The sequence below is a fragment of the Canis aureus genome, chromosome 37 (genome assembly GCF_053574225.1).
Source record: "Canis aureus isolate CA01 chromosome 37, VMU_Caureus_v.1.0, whole genome shotgun sequence".
Classification (NCBI taxonomy): Eukaryota; Metazoa; Chordata; class Mammalia; order Carnivora; family Canidae; genus Canis; species Canis aureus.
Window position 1 is genome coordinate 2,825,463 of NC_135647.1, and position 20,712 is coordinate 2,846,174.

At 37.5% G+C, this 20,712-nt stretch overlaps 1 protein-coding gene across 5 annotated transcripts in view; it reads left to right on the plus strand.

Annotated features, from left to right (window-relative positions):
* Window positions 1-20,712, plus strand: part of SLC17A3 (solute carrier family 17 member 3) — a 39,748-nt gene continuing 19,036 nt past the window's right edge. For 2 of the 5 annotated variants that reach the window (XM_077886273.1, XM_077886276.1), the window contains exons 1-2: window positions 3-118; window positions 16,591-16,704. The gene's annotated coding sequence lies outside the window, so the exon portion shown is untranslated. Of the gene's footprint in view, window positions 119-1,025; window positions 1,045-16,505; window positions 16,705-20,712 lie in introns of those variants that run through there. The other 3 variants (XM_077886277.1, XM_077886274.1, XM_077886275.1) reach the window with 3 other exon arrangements.

The window sequence follows — 20,712 nt, forward strand, 5'->3', positions numbered from 1 at the left end:
ATATAATATCCCATGCCTGCTGTGGAACTCAGACTAGAGTACTGAGCAAAAAGATATCATCCATGTCCATATGGAAGGAAGCAAGGCAGTCAGTAAACAAACCACATGTTGAGTGATGGTAAGAAGTGTTAAGGAGAAAAATTAAACAGGAAAGGAAGACTCACTGAAAGGAGACATTTGAGTAAAGTCCTAAAGAGGGGAAGTGAAATGGAGGAATGGGTTTTACGGGAGCAGCAAATGTTAAGTGGTAAACTCCATCATCAATCCCATATTACAATTGAGATGTTAAGTGGTAAACTCCATCATCAATCCCATATTACAATTAGAATGAGCACTAATGGAAGACAATGTCAAACGACAGGAGAGATTTGAGGGAACTAGGTGGCCATGGAAGACCCCATCAAGAAAGTGACATTGGCTTGAGCCTAGCTCTGAAAGTTAACAGGAATTACTACATAAAGAAAAACAGTGAGTGTGTTCTAGGCAAAAGAACCAGCATGTATAAAAAGAAGGTGAATAATAGAGATAATAATATAACATAACCAACATTTGTGCCCTGCTTATTATAGGCCAGTTATCCTTATGACAACCAACCCAGTGGTGAGGGAGCATTATTGCCCTCATTTTAAAATGAGGCAACAGAGACAGAAAAGATATGTAGTAAGATTTAGCATACAGAGAGATTGGCTGGATCTCAATGATCAGGAAATCTTGCAAGATGTGATATGGTTCTTTTCAGAAATTGAAGAGTCATGATTTTGAGGCACACATAAATGAACACGATTATGGAAGTTACTAGCTTTTCATGCAGGGTGTTGAGAGCCTTCCTACCGTGTGTTTTAAGGGAACTTATAAAAGAATAGCAAACAGCAAGGAGAAATTTGATCCAAGGCTAAATCATGCTTTAGTTAAAATGATTCCACTTACAAGACAGAAGGTTATTATCTGGCATTTGACTTCAAATGAAGGCTAATAAGACTGATGAAGTAAAAGCTTCCAAAACACAACAAGGAACCATATAACCAGAACCGGCATGCTCTCCAGGTATGCACAAGAGGAATACTGGGAGGCAGCCTGAGGTTCACCCCCACTTACCTTGCATATTGCTCCATTTCTATCCTAAAATCAATAAGTCCCCAGCATATCAGTTTATCAAGAACTCTAACTAAATACTGCCGCATTTGTAAGGACCTGCTCTCACTTGCCTATTGCTGATTATACTGTGAGGTGAACAGGCTCTATGCCTGGATCCAACCTGGCCAACTCTCTCTCCCAAGTTCCTGGAATCTGGAAGACACCTTCGGCACCCTAGTAAGCTGAGTGGGTTCTCTTGTCTACTTTACTACTGAAAACTCTCTTCCCTGGGTTTTTCTCCAGCAACATTTGATTTGTTTTCCATTATATAATTTGGCACTGAATATGTCGCTGGTGCTGGTTCAGCAATTCCAGGGTCATCGTCCCATTGCTCCATGGAAGGGTTTCATAGCATCTGCCGCTGTCCTCTTTATTTATACTCTGATTTCAGCATTGCCATCTATGCCCTGAGATCCTGTGGCTCTCTTTCCCTCTCCCCATTTCTTACTGGCTTCCAACTATCCTCCTTTCCCTAGGCTTGTAACTTCCTTGCTTACCATCATCTCATGTGTGTAGAAGCATCTGCAAACCTTAGTCCTTTGTAGGCATCAAACCCCAGGACTCTCCGCTAATCACAGTAAAAGCTCCCTGATTCCCAAGCTAGCCAATCTTTCATATTTATTTCCCACTGCATGTGCTTTCCCACCTGGAAAACTCTTAGCAAACAATCCCTCTCCTAGGATTCCAAGCAAATCAGTGAGCCTAGATAATCTTGTCATACCTTATTTTAAAGTTCTGCACCTTTCTCTGTTCTGTCTGAAGGCAATCTCCTAGAAGGTGGTAGCCATGCTTTTCTTCTGGGTTCTTAACAAATAGCCTGACACCAAATAGATGTGGGATAACAATGTTGAATGATAGCTAATTATTATTATTTCAAGAATCCCTGGCACTCTTAAAGTTTTGTAATAAAAGAGAAAAGGAAACATCTTAAAGTACTTGCCTTAAAATTTTTCTGTACTGATGTCCAAACAAGTAAAAAGACAAGCGGGGTAAAAAAGCCAACAAGAAAAATATATATAGTTGACAGTTTTTGGTAGGTTAGGATGATGAATATTGGGTATTTTTTGTTTCCAATTTTTTTAAATAACAAAAGAAAAAATATATGTGTATTAATTTACTGAAACAGAGCATGCCATCCATTCTCTTAGAAAGAAAAAAATACTTCTAATTGTCTCTGAAAGTTATAAGGAGGCACGACTCTGTTTTTTTCAAGAAGGAACTAAAGAACTAGAGAAGATGGCTAAGCAGAATTTGTTTGGTTTTATTTTGGTTGCTTGTTTTTTATTATCTTTTCTGTAGATTTGAATTCCAAACCCTGTGAATGTGTTACATGTGCAAAATAATAAATTGTATTTATAATGGAGCTTTTGTTTCAAAATATATAATAGTACTGAAGAATTCTGAATTTTAGAGCTGACAAGTACTTAGAGGAAAGACAGTAGCAATTATCTCATTTAAAATAATTTTTGTTGAAGTATTATTTAATATCCAGAAAATTACACATATCTGCAAGCCTCATAGAGGTGGCAATTATAGGATATCCATCATATACAATTGAGATTTATCCCAAAAGGCAAAGGCAATTCTCACTTATACATGGAATCTTAAAAAAACAAATTCATAGAAAGAGAGTAGATTGGTGGTTGCCAGAGGCTGGAAATGTGGGGGAAAGGAGACATTAGGGGACGCCTGAGTGGCTCAGTGGTTGAACGTCTGTCTGCCTTTGGCTCAGGACATGATCCCAGGGTCTGGGATCGAGTCTCACATCAGCTTCTCGCAGGGAGCCTGCTTCTCCCTCTGCTTATGTCTCTGTCTCTCCCTGTGTCTCTCATGAATAAATAAATAAAATATTTTTTTAAAAAAAGAAAGGAGACATTGGTTAGAGGGTTAAAAACTCCCAGTTATAAGATGAATAAGTTCTGGAGATCTAATGCACAGCATGGTGACTATAGTTAACAACACTGTTGCATATACTTGAAGTCTCTAAGAGAGTAGATCTTAAATGTTCTTACCACACACCCACAAAATGGTAATTATGTGAGGTGATGAATATATTAACTAATCTTATTGTGGTAATAAGTTCACAATATATTTGTATATCAAATTACCCTGTTGTGCACCTTAAACTTACACAATGTTGCATGTCAATTATATTTCAAAGAGGGAAAAATATAGATAATGTTACTATTTCAGGTCTACTAACAGCCAAGGGAAGTTCGAAAACACTATCAATTTTAAGTTGCCCATGGATTTCAGAAGTAATAAAAAACGATTCAATGTGTGACTAAGAATCAATTAAATATTCTTTTAATGCAGCTTGTTAGTACACCCAGAATTTCCTAAAAACAGCAATATAGGAAAGAAACATGCTTGTTTATACATATTCCAAGAAGACAAATAAATAAAAGACCAATTTTGAAACATTTATGTGATTTGGGCTGTCTATACTTGCAGTCATGTCAAACTAAAGTTCTCGAAGCTGAATTTCTCAGAGAACAAGTATGAGTCCATTGATGAGAAAGGTATATTACTTTAACTGCAAAAGAAATTGAGGTGGGTGATAGAATAAAGAGATAGAATGTAGAAATGGGCACATAAACAAGTGAATTTCATAAGGAACAAAATGAAAACAAAGTTTAGATTTTAAAAATAGATGGAGAAACTAGTATATGTATTCACTACACCAATGTATGCAATAACAGTAAAGATGTTATGTGACTGAGCAATCATTCGATAACACAACCTTTTTGAAAGACTAAGAAATGGCACCATTTACTGTGAAGAATACATTAAAGTGCATTAATTGTGGGAAACTATTAATATAACTGAAATATAAAAACTGTGCAGCAGATGATTTTTTAAAAACTTTTCTGATAATATTGCATAGTATAATACATAGTATCTTATTTCCATCAAGAATATTCATAAACACAAATGTAACCATAACAAAAATATTTATTTTTAAGTATTTATTTATTTATTTTTGAGAGAGAGAGAGAGAGAGAGAGTGAATGAGCAGGGTGGGGGAAGGGAGGAGCAGAGGGAAATTGAGAGAATCTTAGGCAGACTCCACACTGAGAGCCATGTTGGGCTCGATCTTACCACCCTGAGAACATGGCCTGAGCAGAAATCAAAAGTCAGATGCTTAACCAACTAAGCCACCCAGATGCCCTGAAACAAAAATATTTATAAAATAATTACCTTTATTACATGAGATATACTCTGAGATTTTCAATTCTTTTGAATAAAGCCTTGGTCTTTCCTATTATAGTTCATTTATCAAGAAGGTTCTTCATAGCCGTGCAAATTGATTTCACTGGTATATCAAGATTTGTGCTTTGCAATACTCTGGATCTATGGTAACAGCTACCCAGAACCCTCCAGGTGACCAAAGGCACATATAAGATAGTCTCAGCTAATGAGAGAGCTCTACCTAATGCCTCAGCCCTGGTATTAGGTCCAAGAGTTGGGCATGCACCCGGAACTGGGCCAGTAAGAGTCCTTCATGAGACTCTCTGATCTAGAGCCTGGACAGGACACTTTTTCTTGTCTTATGGTGAAGATGTAAGGGTAATATTCCAGACTGCCAGGCAAAGGATTTTTCCCACTTGAAGACTAAAAGAAGGAAAGTGATATGTAAGAAGACAGTAGAAATGAGAGCCTGGGGTTGTGAGGGAAGAAGAGAGGTTGGGGAGGTAGAGGAAAGAGGGAAACGATAGAAAGTGAGAGAGGGTCAGAGAGAGGCAGAGAGAAGTGAAAAGAAATGGGTGCCAATGGGGCACAAATCCTGACTTCCAGGCATGTGGTCTGCAAAGCTGTGCTAGTTCATCCATTGTCCTTTCCATTCCGTCTGCTCTTCCACCCTAGCTGTTTTCTGTCCTGAAGCTGGTCTCACATGGCCTTCTGCATGGTGATCCATATAAGTCTAACATGTGAGCCCCAACCTTTCACTTGACACCATGAAAACCACCCCTAACACAAGAGCCAGTGAAGTGGTCTTAACCTGCAATCCTGATCCTCCTCCTCATGATGAGATTAATTTTGCTCTTAATCTCACTCAGTTGCTGGACGATACACAGAAAGTAAGGGAGAGATAGAGAAGAAGCTTAAAATCCAGTGAAAGGATGAATTTTTGCTCTTTGTCAAAGTAACATTAAAAAAATGAAAGTTTATGATTAAACAGGACCAGTCTCCTTAAAGAGCTTGGAGACACAATCAGAGCATTCCAAATTTCATTTTTATGGGCACAGCTCTCTAATATTTGCCTCTGTGGCTCTGAGTCCATCTAAGGGTATGAAACAGGTAATTTGCTCCTCAAGTCTTTCTCATTTTCCTACTCTTTTTCTAAAATTGATCATGACTACTACTTCCAAGGCCCTTCTTATTTCTCTACATTTTTACCAGAAGTGTGTTATCCGACTCTTAGATTTCTGAAATCTGAACATTAAAAATAGCCTTGCTGTTTTCTCTTACTATACATTAAGTTAAACATCCTTTTGTAAGTCATCAAAAATTACAGCCTTGTCTAGAAATGTCTTTATCTCACCTGCCCTCTTAAATTATAGTGTAGATATATATGGAATTCTAGATTGAGAAGGGTTTTGCCTTTTTTGAAAACAAAGTGTTTTTGCCTTTTTCAAAAGCAATTTCATGATGTTATTCCATTGGTTTGGCTCCTATTGTTGTTAATGCTAAAAATCATAAATGTATTTCATGATATTAATTAAAGAAGAAAATAACTATGTGTCATTTAGAAGTTGTTAAGTGGATAGTTACTAATATTTTATATTTAATTTTCATTAATATCTGTTAGTAACATATGTCAAATAAGTCTGTATATTATCCTTGAGAAACTCAAATCCACTATTATTTTTTTAATCATTGTGTCCAACTATTAGACAATACATTTTGAGAAGAAATTTAACTACTGCAAGCAGTAAGGCAAAATAATCCTGTAGTTTGTATACAAGAGTGGTTCTGCTATTGGCACCCTGTGACTCTGCACATCCCCACGTGGGCCACCAGGTAGGGCTTTGGCAGGACTCAACTGCACTGTGATCCATCTTGGCAGACTACCCTGTAGTCCTCCTTAGAGCATGTGAAGAGGCATTCACCAGGAACTGTCTCAGGTCCTTTCTCATCAGCCTCCCCAGCTACATGTTGAGGGAAGCCTCTATAAGGCAATTTCTTCTTATCTGCCTCTCTGGTTCCAGGGAGGCATAGGACTTTCTATCTCTACCCTTTGGGCACAAATACAGGCTATAAATTTGCTTGGCCATAGTTTAGTTGGCTTTTCAATGACAGACCAACCCAGTACTTGTGTCATTTATCATATGGCCGTTCCAGGTCCCTCTCATCCTGTGAAACTAGGAAAACAAGAAGGTGACACCATATTGATCTTGCTTCTGGTATCTGTATAAGCAATAAGGTGTTTACATCCATTTGGGCTATTGTCTTCCTTCTGACAAAATATATTAAAATATATTTAAATATATTATATAAATATAAATATATAAATACTGGCTCAGTCAGTAGAGCATCTGACTCTTGATGTCAGGGTTTGTGAGTTTGAGCCTCACACTAGGTGTAGAGATTACTTTAAAAATAAATGAATAAATAAGTAAAAATCTTTCTTTAAAATAGTAGAAAAGAAAAGTTTTATTAACTATTTCAACTTTACAGGACCCTGGACAGTCCACAAACAGGTAATACCAAGAGATATTTGTATTAGAAATACAAGCACATTGGTAACTATGAACTGAAAATGTTGATGGCTCTGAAAAGAACCTTTGTCTTAGGTTGTTCAAGTCCTCTTAACAGCAGTTCATTTGTATAGAGCTGGAGTATTGGTAATGGCCTTAAGGTCTTCAGATATAGCCTGGTTAGTGAATTCCTCAGGTCAGAGCAGATGCATAGACAAATTGGTCCAGCACCTGTTACAATGAGCCAAGTGGGAAGCATACGCTACTGTGCACTCGAAGATTTCTCTTACAAAATAGTTCTCAATACACACAACATTGGATGAAATGCCCATGGTGGGGTATACCCGTTTCAAGATGTTACTAAACTAGACAGACATCTACTTGTCTCTAGAATATCTCTCCTGCAAATCTTCTGAGTTTTGGTGAAAGTTTTCTTTTCAGAGATGGCAAAAAATTTCTCTTGGAGTCATTTATTGAAATACTAAAATCCTGAAATAAAGACCTAGGCATCATAAATCCAGCCTCATACCACTACTTTAAGAGAATGATGACATTTGATATCAAATGAGATCTATTTAGTTGCTGTATTCAAATGAGTATTGGTGCAACCCAGTCTCTGATTGGATGAAAAGCAAGAATGACAACATGTAAATGAGCTGTTTGAAATTCACTCTGATTGGATAGTGTTTTTTTTTTTAATTTTTTTTTTATTTTTTATTTTTTATTGGTGTTCAATTTACTATGTTAATACTTGTTAGGCACAACCCAGAAAGCAAAAGGCAACCAGAAAGTTACACACAAACAGCTGAGTGTGACCTCTACCAAGAGCACTTTGAGAGCACTCTCTCTCTCTCTCTCTCTCATAAAAAAAAAAGTAAAGGATAATAAATAAATTAATTAATTAGTAAATAAAAAGTAAAGGATAGAGATTACCATTTCATAAGTGATACCTTAGAGCACATGCTCATAGTACTTATAATACAATTTTGGAAACAAAAAACTGCAAAAAACCTATTTACTCATAAGAAAAGGTATTAAAGTTGAGAGAAATTTATGTTAATTTACTAGTTGACTGGGTAAATGAAAACCAATGAATTATTAGCAAAAAACACATTAACTAGAACTTTAATTTTAAAAACTAAGATGGCTCTAAAAAACATCTTTGGTTCATGATATTCAAGTTCTGGTCAAAGCAACTGATTTGTAGTCAGTATACTTGTTGATGGCATTGATCTCCTTGAACACTGCCTGCTTGGCAAATTCTCCAGGCAATAGGAAGCAGACGGTCTTTTGAATGGCCTGGAGGTAATGGCAGTCACCTGTGGTGATGTGCCAGGTGAGAGGGGCAGCAGCCATCTGCTCAAAGACCCATTGCAAAAGGAATTGATAATGCACATGGCCTTGGACAGAATGCTAGTGTATATGCTTCAACATCCTGATCTGTCGTGAGGAATGCAAAACTGGAGTCCAGTGGAGAAATGGGTATATCTTACCATTAATCCTCAGAGTATTGAAATGCAATTACAAGCACACTTTGGAGATATTGTGAGTTCTGCTCCAAACCACCATAATAAAGTGAATATTGCAACAAAAGGAGTCAAATTAATTTTTGTTTTCCCAGGGCATAAAAAAGCTATTTTTATACTATACCAGAGTCTATGAGGTATACAATTGCATTATGTCTAAAAATACAAAGTACATACCTCATTTAAAAAATACTCTATTGGTAAATAATGCTAACCATCATCTGAGCTTTCAGTGAGCAATAATCACTGATCACAGATCATCATAACAAATATATATATAATGAAAAAATTTGAAGTATTGCAAAAATTATCAAAATATGACAAAAATACCAAGTGAGCAAACGCTGTTGGAAAAATAGCAGTGACAGATTTGCTCTATGCAGGGTTGCCACAAACCTTCCATTTGTAAGAAATGCAATATCTGTGAAGTGCATAAAGTGAAGTACAATAAAATGAAGTATGTATATGGTTAAGCAATTATTTTTATTTCTTTATTTTTGAGAGAGTGAGTGTGAGTGGGGAGAGACAGAGGGAGAGAGAGAATCGTAAGCAGTCTCCATGCCCAGTGCAGAGCCTGATGCTGGGCTCTATCTCACCACCCTGAGATCATGACCCAAGCTGAAATCATGAGTCCAACGCTTAAGTGACTGTGCCACACACGTGCCCCTGTTAAGCAATAATGTTTTTGGAGGATTCTTTTTCTTTCTTTCTTTCTTTCTTTCTTTCTTTCTTTCTTTCTTTCTTTCTTTCTTTCTTCTTTCTTTCCTTCTTTCTTTTCCTTCCTTCCTTTCTTTCTTTCTTTCTTCTTTCTTTCTTTCTTTCTTTCTTTCTTTCTTTCTTTCTTTCTTTCTTTCTTTCTTTTTCTTCCTTCTTTCTTTCCTTCTTTCTTTCTTTCTTTCTTTCTTTCTTTCTTTCTTTCTTTCTTTCTTTTTCTTTCTTTCTTTCTTTCTTTCTTTCTTTCTTTCTTTCTTTCTTTTTCTTTCTTTCTTTCTTTCTTTCTTTCTTTCTTTCTTTCTTTCTTTTTCTAAAACTTTGTTTTATTATTTTTTACATGAATAAATTGAATTTTAATGAATTCACAGGGTTTTTTATTTTATTTTAAAGATTTTATTTATTTATGAGAGACACAGAAAGAGGCCGAGACACAGGTAGAGGGAGAAGCAGGCTCCATGCAGGGAGCCCGATGCGGAACTCGATCCCCCGTCTCCAGGATCCTGGGCTGAAGGCGGCGCCAAACCGCTGAGCCACCCGGGGTGCCCCACGGGGTTTTTTTTTTTTTTTTTTTTTAAGTACACTTGACATGTAACATTATACTGGTGTAAGGTATATAACACAATGATTCAATATTTGTATATATTGTGAAGTGATCATCACAGTAAGTCTAGTTACCATTTGTCCTCATGCAAAGTTACAAAAAAAATATTTTTCTTGTGATGAGAACTTGCAAGATCTATTCCAGGCTAATCTTTTTGAAATGCCAGAGAAAAACATTGAATCTGAGAGATTTAATAAAGCAGAGGCATTATAATTTTAAAAAGCTTATAAAATATGTGTACTAGAAAGAAAATTTCAACCCTTTTGACCTACAGTAAATAGTATACGTTTTTACACTGTGATGCAGTACTAACATACAGGTTCATTATGTAGATATGTGTATGTGTTTCAGAACCAAAATTTCATGAAACAATCTTAACTCTTATTAAGTAGGATGCATTGTCAGTCATTCCATTCTATTTTATCATAGTCTATTTTGTTATTAAAAAAAAAAACAACACCCACATATGCTGCTTATGAAGCATTAAATTGATTTTACCAGAGTAGTGACCTGTAATTTGAAAAATCTTGGGATGTTGGGAACAGCCAATCAGAGTACTCGATGCTTTGGTTGAAATGGTGGCACAGTATCTTGTGCTTAGCAAATCCCACTCTTTCTGGGATTTCAGACCTGCAGCTTAACCATGCTGCTTTTTCTTTCTTTTTATGGTTATGAAGAATGAGACTCCAGAATTGTCTGCAGAAATGTCTGTTGACTCTTGGAGAAGATTAGGAAAAGGAAGTGGAAGAAGACAGAAAAAATGAGTTTGACGTGTTTTGTTTCATTTTGTTTGGTTGGGAGAGATTTAGATACTGTCAGTGGTATCCAGCACTGTGCTTGTTACTACTGTGCCTCCTGTCACAGTCTTCACCTTCTCTTTTTCCTTTCTTCCAAAACCATTTTAGTTGGATTCCAGTCACTTCGAAGCACAAGTATCTGACATCTAGAAGCCACAACTAACTTTTTTAATAACATTTTTAATTTAAAAAAAAAAAACTTTTAAAAGATTTTATTTATTTATTTGAGAGAGTGAGCGAGCATGCAGGTGAGAGAGAGCATGAGGTTGGGGGAGGGGCAGAAAGAGAGGGAGACATAGGCTCCCTGCTCAGCAGGGATGCAGGGCTTGATCCCAGGACCCAAGATCATGCACGATGTTAGCTGAAGGCAGACACTTAGCCAATTGAGCCACCCAGGTGCCCCAAAGCCACAACTAATTGAGTACAATCAAAACTCAAGTTTGCAGTGCAATGGTCAATAAATGAGTTTGGTCCCTAATCCTCCTTTGTAGAAACAATGAAGGTCAATGATCTTGGTCCTCATCCTGGCTCAGCACTGAAAAAGAAGTGAGAATCTGAGCGGGAAAGGGAAAGATCAAAAGGGATTGAACCAGGGGCACCTGGGTGGCTCAGTGGCTGAGCATCTGCCTTTGGCTCAGGTTGTGATCCTGGGGTCCTGGGATCACGCCCCACATTGGGCTCCCTGTGGTAGCCTGCTTCTCCTTCTGCCTATGTCTTTGCCTCTCTCTGTGTCTCTCATGAATAAATAAATAAAATCCTTTAAAAAGGGGGGGATTGAACTGCTTCAAAAGCTTTGGAACCTAAAAGAAGCCAAGTCAAGCCTGAAGCTTTGGAACCTAAAAGAAGCCAAGTCAAGCCTGAAGCAAACTCCTCATCTTCATAAAGATAGCAGAGGACAAAGTAACAACAACAAAAAGAAGATAGAAACTACCCTTCACACTTTTCTCCAAGATTTGAAATCTAGCTACACATTAAATGACCAACACGGTCACTGAGGGATAATAAACAAAAATGTTTCAGATAATATTTAAAATGCCAGTGTCTCACACACACACCAGGCCGAGTGACACATCCAGTCTCTGCCCTTCTCTCCCAAGACAGGCTCTAGGAATCAGGAAGCCTATTAACCCACACATAAGTAGTAATTCACACTTAGGTTGTGGAAATATATTCTTCCATTTGGAAACAACACCATCAACAGAAATCATTAAGCAAGTACAATTTGACGTCCTTAAAGATAGAGCAACAAAGTTAATGGAAAAACTAGTGTCGCCTCCAAATAGATGAGTATTAGTATAAATATTTAAATTACATAAATTAGTAACAACAGAAATATTTGGTGAATAATATTCTTTTATTAATTTTTTTAAAAATTCCAGTATAGTTAATATGCAGTGTTATATTAGTTTCAGGTACACAATATTCAACAATATTTAACAATTCTATACATTATTCAGTGCTCGTCATGAGAAGTGTGTACTCTTTAATCCCCATCACCTATTTCACCCATTCCCCCCAGAATGTTGTAATATTCTTACACCAAGAATTGGATGTAGGAAAAACAAAGTTTTCTTAGAAATGACAAATATACCCAGATCCCCAGGGTGATTGGATTCCCAATTCTATATCTAGCAAGTTACTTAACCTCTCTGTAAAATGGGCATAGTAACAGTACCTTCCATAGAGATTTGTTGTGAGTGAGCAAGAAAAATGCTCTCATGTGTAAAGTGTTCAGAACAGTGTCCAGTACATATTTAGTATTAAATAAGTGAATCCATCTAAAGGAATCACTGAAAAAGGTGTGAGGGGTGGAGAAAAATAAAAATTGGAAAGTAAGAGACAACCACTCTTTATTTGAAAATACATTTAGCTAGCAAGTATTAAGGAAAATCATGTTGGAATAGTGATCAGAATTGCGTTAAACCTTTGGATTATATGAGGAGACCTGAGATTTTTACATTTTTGAAAGTTACTGTCCATGGAAATGTCATGTCTCTATACTTAGTATTTAGTTCTACTTTAACAGCTTGCAATAAAGTTTTACAATTTTCTACATAAAGATGTGCCATATTTTTGTTAGATTTATTCCTAGGCCTTATTTCCTTTTGTTGCTTTTCCTTATGTACTTTTATTGTAGTTGTGAATTATAGCACTTTTTATAAGATCTTTTTTTGGGGTGCTGGTAACTAAAAATGCAATATAAATGTCACGTTGATATCTGTCAAATTTGCTAAATGCTTATGAATTATAATAATTTATGAATAGGATTTTAGTTTCCCATGTGGACAATCATATCTATCAATAATTATAGTTTTACTTCTTTTCCAATCATTTCACATATCTTTCTTGTGTGATTGTATTGGTTGTGCTTTCCAACACGGTGGTGAATAGATGTAGTAGTGAGCACCTCTTTTATGTACCTAATTTTAACAGTGGGTTCACCTTTGAGTGGAATGTTTGTTCTAGGTTTTATACTCTTTAATCTGAATTTAGTTTTATTCTTAGTTTCCAGGGAATGCTTTTCCTTTTCCTTTTGGTGAATTGCACATAGTAATCTTGTTGAAATATTTCCTTGTCATAGATTACTACCTCTAACTTTTTAATTTAATCATTTTTTATTCTTTTGGATAAGTTAGATTTTTAATACCTTTCAGTTATGAGTAGCATTACATGACAGTTCAGAGGTGTTGTTAATAATAATGATAATGATAATAACAATGATAATGATAATAACAATGATGGCAATTGACTTTTTCTTATTGGTTTTCTATTACATGTAAGGCACACTGTGTGGTTTTGCCTAGTTGTATGATTTATCCTTGTTTCTTTCAATAATCTCCAAGTAAATGAGTGTCAACAGGTAAAATACATTTGTTCCAAGTCCCAGGCAATAAGTAAAGATGCCTAGATAAAAACTTAGTGTGATATATAAAAATTTATAACCCATGCTGGTCAGAAAATGTGATAGTTATAATACAATACAAATAGCCATTTTATTTTGTTTGCTTTCCTATCTGGAAGCGCATAACATGTCATTCCATTAGCATTCTTAATTTTCTTCCATATCTTCTCTTGAAAATTATATTTGTCATAATTGTATTTTTTTTTCCTATGGATGCTATCCTTCATAGTATATGATTTTGCACTTTCAGCTAGGTACTCCTGGTACTGGAGTTGCTAACATAGGAGCCATTGAAGCTGGAAAGTAGACTGGAAGAAAGCCATGTCTAAGGAAAGGCAAGGAGTATTTGCCATGTAGCAATCCAGCACATAACTGAATTCGTTGTATAGCTGACAGACCCACCATGCTGCTCAGCTGATAAAAGACAAAGTAATAGAGATGAAGTCTCACTGTGCATTTGATGACCACATTTACCCCAAACAGGAGTTTGACTTGGAGAGAAAAGGACTTGCCAGAACCATGATGAGGACTTAAGGTTCTAAGCAGACATAACGATAAGCATGTGGGTTCATGGTTTAAAGTGTGCTTCAGAGGCACCTGGGTGGCTCAGTCAGTTAAGCATCTGCCTTCAGCTCAGGTCATGACCTCAGGGTCCCCAGGTGGGGCTCCCTGCTCAGCAGGAAGTCTGCTTCTCCTTCTCCCTGTGCCCCTCCCCCTGCTCATGTGTGCTCTCTAGCTCCCTCTCTCAAATAAATAAATAAAATCTTTAAAAAACTCAAAGCGCATTTGCAAAAGCAGCCAAGCCCCAGGGAATAACCATTATTATTTTTAGTAAAGTCTTTTGCTTCAGGATTTAAGCTCATCTGATGTGTTTGCTTGTCAGCTGCTGCTACACCGCCTGGGTGTAGGATCACTGCTGGACATTAAGAGGTTTGGGGCAGAGTGTGCACAGGAGAGGTTATTTCCTCTGCTGAGGCCCCTCCCGGCTTTCTAGACTAGAAACAACAGGCTTTTTATGATCATGAAAGGATGGTGCACTGGAGTCCTAATGAAATATTATCCAGAATCAGAGCCAATATCATGGTGCATTGTCATGCTGCTAATTATTAATGATAGTTGTCTACGTCTTATGAAAACAACCCTGAGGATAATGTGAATTCATATCAAAGGAGAAACATGCACTTTATCTTCTCTAATAATTCGCATGACTAAAACAAAGTAATTTAAAAACCAATCTTTTTCAAAAGCAAAACATAAATTTGAAAGAGGTGGATATTACAATCTATAACTTGAAATATTTCAACCTATATTCCAATTTTAAAAATTAATTATAGGCGTTAGCAAAGTTGGATTTTTCCCATGCAACAACAACACGAGTCTACTTCTACCCAGTCCGATTTGTAGAATGGAAGAACAACCAACCCACAGACATTTTAAAATGAAGTTAAAATTAAATCACAAAACCAAAGTCACATTTTCTGACTTGGATACTGATTCAGAGTTGCAATATTTCACATGATATTTGAATTCAGAAGTTGTTACTCATTTATTGCAGGGTCCAGAGTCCCTCAAAAATGACTCAGGGAAAAATCTTTTATACAGGAAGGTGAAAGTGACATCCCCTCCCCTGGCATAATGAACTTAGACCTCTGTGCTAAAATTCCCAAAGTGCCAGGGACAAATCCATTTTTCCTTTCTCTTCTTATCTTATAAAGACTATTAAAAAACTTATCTGAAGGAAGTATGAGGATGACATATAATGAATGAATGCTTGGAAAACAGTAGCTGTAAATCCCCAAGACCTGGGGTTCCTCCCTCTGAATTCCTGAGCTCAGTGATGGACTCTGCCAGGCTCACACACCACCCCTCCCCCCCCCCCCCCCCCCCCCCCCCCCCCCCCCCCCCGCCATGGTACTGGGAGATGGTTTACTTCCCCACAATACACTTCAAAAGGTATAAAATCAGAAGGAGATCTCCTCTGGGAGATCTAAGAAGGAACTTAAAATCAAGGTGATGAACAGGATCTGAAGTAAGGCAGGCTCCCAGAAGCGCAGAACTGGGTTTAATTTTCCATGGCTAGAGATGGACTCGAGTGTTCTTACAGAGAAAGGTGTGCAGGCACTGAGCTCACAGGGAGCAGGAAATGAACTATATACATAAAGCTGGGAATCTGAAAGAATTGCCTCATCCCTGAGATGAGGATAAGCAAAACTACCAACAAGTGTGAAAAGCAGTGAGGATGTTTTCAACCACATGGGAGTATAGATGAAAACGAGCCAAGCAAAAGAAATTGAGAGGGCTTGGCTTCCACTCTGCCCATGTGGGTGTTCCGAATTCATGTTGCTTATTGTCCAAAGTGAGTTATAGAAAAATCCATACCGCATGACAAGTATACAAATTGAGAAACAAGACAAAGCATTCTTTTATATAGTTTAGGAACACACCTATAGGTAGTAAAAATCAAAGAGTATGGAGAAATCTCACCAAATTTTTGTGAAATGTTTTTATTGTGTCTGTGGGCGCATGCACACGTCCATGAGCACAAAAGAGGACCAAAGAAAGCAAGAATGAAATCCAAGTTTATCTGTGATATTATAACTCTTGTATTTCAAAGAAAAAAATCAACAGAATTTCAAAGGGAAAAAAACATATGCAAAATAGAAAAAAAAGTATTAGACTTTTGTATTTATTTTTTTTAAGATTTTATTCATTTATTTATCCATGAGAGACACACAGAGAGAAAGAAGCAGAGACATAGACAGAGGGAGAAGCAGGCTCCGGGGTCACGACCTGAGCCAGAGGCAGATGCTCAACCACTGAGCCACCCATGCATCCCTAAACTTTTGTATTTAATTATAATCTTTCTTTCTTTTACTTTCTTTCTTTTCTTCTTTCTTTCTCTCTCTTTCTTTCTTTCTTTCTTTCTTTCTTTCTTTCTTTCTTTCTTTCTTTCTTTCTTCTTTTTCTCTCTTTCTCTCTGCTTTTCAGAACAGAACTATAGTCATTAAAGATACCATAAAGCAAAGCAAAAACTGCATGTCTCAGGTTTTGAGGAGACACAAGATGCTCACACCAGCAGAGAAGTAGGCAGAGCCGCATAAGGGCTTCAGATTCCAACTTCTCCAGGCACATTTCTGAAAACTTCCTCAGAGGCTGCTTGACATGGAACCACTTTTCCTTCAACTTCTAATTTGATAAATTTGTTAATGATTAGCAGTCCCAGCCCCAGGGTAACAAGGAGTCCTCAGCGGGTCTGCCAGCGAGGAAGGGCCAGAGGGCGAAGAAGGAGCGGGTACTAAGTTGAAGTCATCCAGCAGATACTAAGTCGGTAAGTCACTTGCCCTGGTGTTGATATGAAAACTCTCTAAAGGTCCTTTCTGTGTAACAAACTAACAATTTTATAAACTCCCAGATTCCCAGGCTTTCTCATATTGATTTTTGAAAAGGTGAGTGAAGATGTAACAACCCCTATTTCCTTAACAAGGCAAAAGAGAGGTATAAACTGGGAGCTAAAGTTCTGTGTCTGATCATCTGTAAACATGCTTAAAATGTTAACTGTGCAAGACACTTCCAAGAAACAGGCACTCTAGTGAGGTGTATAAGGGTTAATTTAGGGGCACTTGGATGGCTCAGTGGTTGAGTGTCTCCCTTTGGCTCAGGTCATGATCCTGGGGTTCTGGGATTGATTCTGCATAAGGTTCCCAGTGAAGAACTTATTTCTCCCTCTACCTGTGTCTCTGATTCTCTCTGTGTGTCTCTCATGAATAAATAAATAAAATAAAATAAATAAATAAAAGCTGAATTTAGGGGATTACATTCAGGGGCTTGGAAACCAGTATCAGACCTTCTATTTATCAACTGGCTGACCTGGATAAGGAGGTCAAAATCTCCATTTAGGGTGGATGTGAACTGTTAGGTACAGTAATTAGCAACAGCAGCTAGCATAACTTGTTATACCAATAGCCAGTGGGACACACTGGAAGAGCTGTAGGATGTGCAAAGATATATTTCAGATAAGAAAAAACGGGAAACCACATCTCCATCCCTTACGTGAAGATTCGCTGTCACCAAGAGGTCTGTACTCAGATGAGAGACTTACTGTGGCAACAGACAACTCCTGGTGTCCCAAAGGACTCTGACCTTTTGTAATCAAGTCTGTCCTCTTGATTTTCCTCCCACATCAAGTAGGTTCCAGGGCTTTGACACAGATAGGGCTGGGGGTGGTTCCGGTCCAAATTGGCATCTGGAGGAATGCTGAGTCATGAAGCAAGGAAATGAGGGAAAGCTAACCAAACCAAGATGGCAGGGGGTAGAACGGGAAATGTAGAGATGAGGTAATGAAGGTCACTAAGATCAACAGAAGATGGAGGATGAGCTGAAGGTAACTGAAAGGAGACAATCAGGGAGAGTTCGTAAGGCAGGAATATAGAAGTTGGAACCTTCTGATGGTACTTGTGACCTTACAGAGGGTATAAGTAGGATTTTGTCAGCAGGAAACCCATAGCCTTTAAACCTAATGGTCTGCAGGAAGCTGACCTTCAGTGTGATTCCCTATGAACACTGCTTCAAAGCAAAAACATCTCAGGATGCCGTATATAGTCTCTGACCCAGGAAACCAGAAATCTTCTGGGTAGTAGTGAAAAATCAAGGCAGCTTAATGTTAAAAAGAATTGCATATAGGGGTGCCTGGGTGACTCAGTGGATTAAGTGTCTGCCTTCAGCTCAGGTCATGATCTCAGGGTCCTGGATGGATCCTCAAGTAGGGCTCAGCATGGAATCTGCTCCTCCCTCTGCTTCTCCCCTCCCCCTTCTCATTGCATGTTCTCCTCTCTCTCAAATAAAACCTTTTTAAAAATTGCATATATACATCTATATGTGTGTATATGTGTATACTGATATATACACATGTACATATATAAAACATTTACATACAACACACATATATGACACGTTGATATATATGTGACACCTGTAAGTTGCTTCTTTTGTACAGCCCTAGGCCTTAGAGGTTAGCCAGGGTCCAACTGTGTTACCATTGCAACCCCACAGCTGGGGCATCCAGCCACAAAATCTTTTTGAGGTCACCAAGCCTTCCTGGAGTTCACATGCTTCATGGGCAGCCAAATGCTCTCAGAACTTTCCCTTATATGAATTCCTATTCACTGCCTCTGCACAACCATCTGCTTAGCTATGTGAGTAAATGCTTATAAAATCTCCTGGGAGAATGGTCATAGATATGATCACATCTGCTGGGATTGGACTTTCAGGTTTCTAGGACAGGGCATGTCCTGGTTGTCTAGAATAGAGATAGTAGAAGGCTAAAAGTACCTGAGATTACTTTATCCAAGTTATTACTTAAGTTTTTACTTCTATGAAAGCTGATATTTTGATCACATTGTTAATAAATACTGAGATTCTATTTCATGTTTATAAGTGTTGAAAGTAACTTGAAAATGGACTTCTATGGAATAGAGAGGGTTCACTGGGGCTGCCATCTTGGATAAATGGACTCAGATGGAGAATTTGAGAACTCAGTCCTGCCATGATAGAAAGGTCCCAGAGGCATACCTTCAAGAATAGGCAAAGTTGTGGTAAACCAGGAATATGGCATCCCATAGTATTTTCATTCAGTGGAACTTAGCATCAAACCCAGCTGATAAGAAATTGATCTCCATCTTAAGGCCTACTATTAGGTGGTCCAGGCATTAAGCAGAGAATAAAATAACCTTAATCTCTAGATTACTCCGGAATTACTCTACGCTTTTGCTTGTCTGTGAAATAATTACAGCATCATGTGCAAAGTTTGGCTAGATATGATGTTATGACAGACTTCAGTTCGTGAGACTCAAGGACACAATTCTTATGATGTCCCAGGAAACAGTGCAGAGTACAGTTGAAAGAAGCCACATAGAGAAGATTGCAGGACATTAAATCTAGGTAGTTTGAAGAACCCTGTCCAGGCAGGTAATGCCCTGATTGCTCATAAACCAAAAGGATGGGCAGTAAACTACACAGATCAGATAGCATCAGCCCTGGAAATGCCAACAAGCTACAGGTACCGGGAAGGATCTTTGTTTCCTAGAATTGGTCTAGGAGCCATGGGTCAGTGGAATTGAATAACACTTGGAATTTAATTATGGTACTTGTGTAGGATGGAATCCCTCCTTATTGTTCTTGTCAGTGAGAACCACCACCTCTGTGGGAAGTTGGAGGACCTAATGAATCTCCCAATATACTCATCTTTGTAAAGGAGTTTGGTCTGAGTATCTTATGCTAGAATACAAAATAGAAATGAACATGGAGCCTAGGCACCCGATTTCATATCTATTCTTTCTGTAGAGAAACTGGCCCTTTGCTTCCTAGGGTGGGTCAGGGAGTGGGAGGGACACTTCCCTATTAATTGTGTCTCTGGAATATCTGAAACACGAGTGTCAAGTGATAGAAAACCCTCTAGGAAGATGTTTAAATGCTGGTGGCCAAATAAAAAATGTGGGTTCATCAATAAATGACTGCACCAATACAGAGGCCCAAGGGGAAGATGTGCGATGTGTTTCCTTACTCTGATAGTATGCTGGTGAATATTTTACAACTGGCTTTCGGGGGCGGGGGAGAGCATGCACAAACACATACAGGTATATTATAAATTTTACTGATACATAGAATCTAAGGCACCCAGTTTATGAATAATAATAAGATATACAATACTGTTATTATAAATCCTATATAGTCAATTGATTCTCATAGGATATTGTGCTTTTTTCCAGGTCTATTGAGCTATAATTAGCAAATAGACATTTTACATATTTAAGATGTAAAACTTTCATGTACTTTTGCTACACTCTGTGTCTGTAGGCAGCCTATGGTTGAAATTCAACCACAATTTGACAAATTAAATTGAATCTTCATCTGCCAATTCTTCCCAATATATTTGTTGTCATTAAATGTCATAGATGATCTACTGTTGAATTATTTCTCTTTCATACAAACTATATTTATCAACCTGAAACCATTATCAATATCAGCACTCTGAATTACAATAGTCCAAAAATTTAAAATTATTTTTTACCTTTTTATAAAGTTGCAGGGTTGATTCTACATTACTACCTACAAAATGCATAAATTATTCAAATTAACTTCATGTTAATAAAATTCACAATGCCACTTGAAGGTTAACATAAAATTTTTGATACTAGTATCTTAATATGTCATTTTTAAAATAACATGTTTTAAGCTAAAATATTTACATTGTTTTCTAGTCACATCTAAAACTTCTGTATGGGGCAGCCCCGGTGGCCCAGTGGTTTAGTGCCGCCTTCAGCCCAGGGTGGGATCCTGG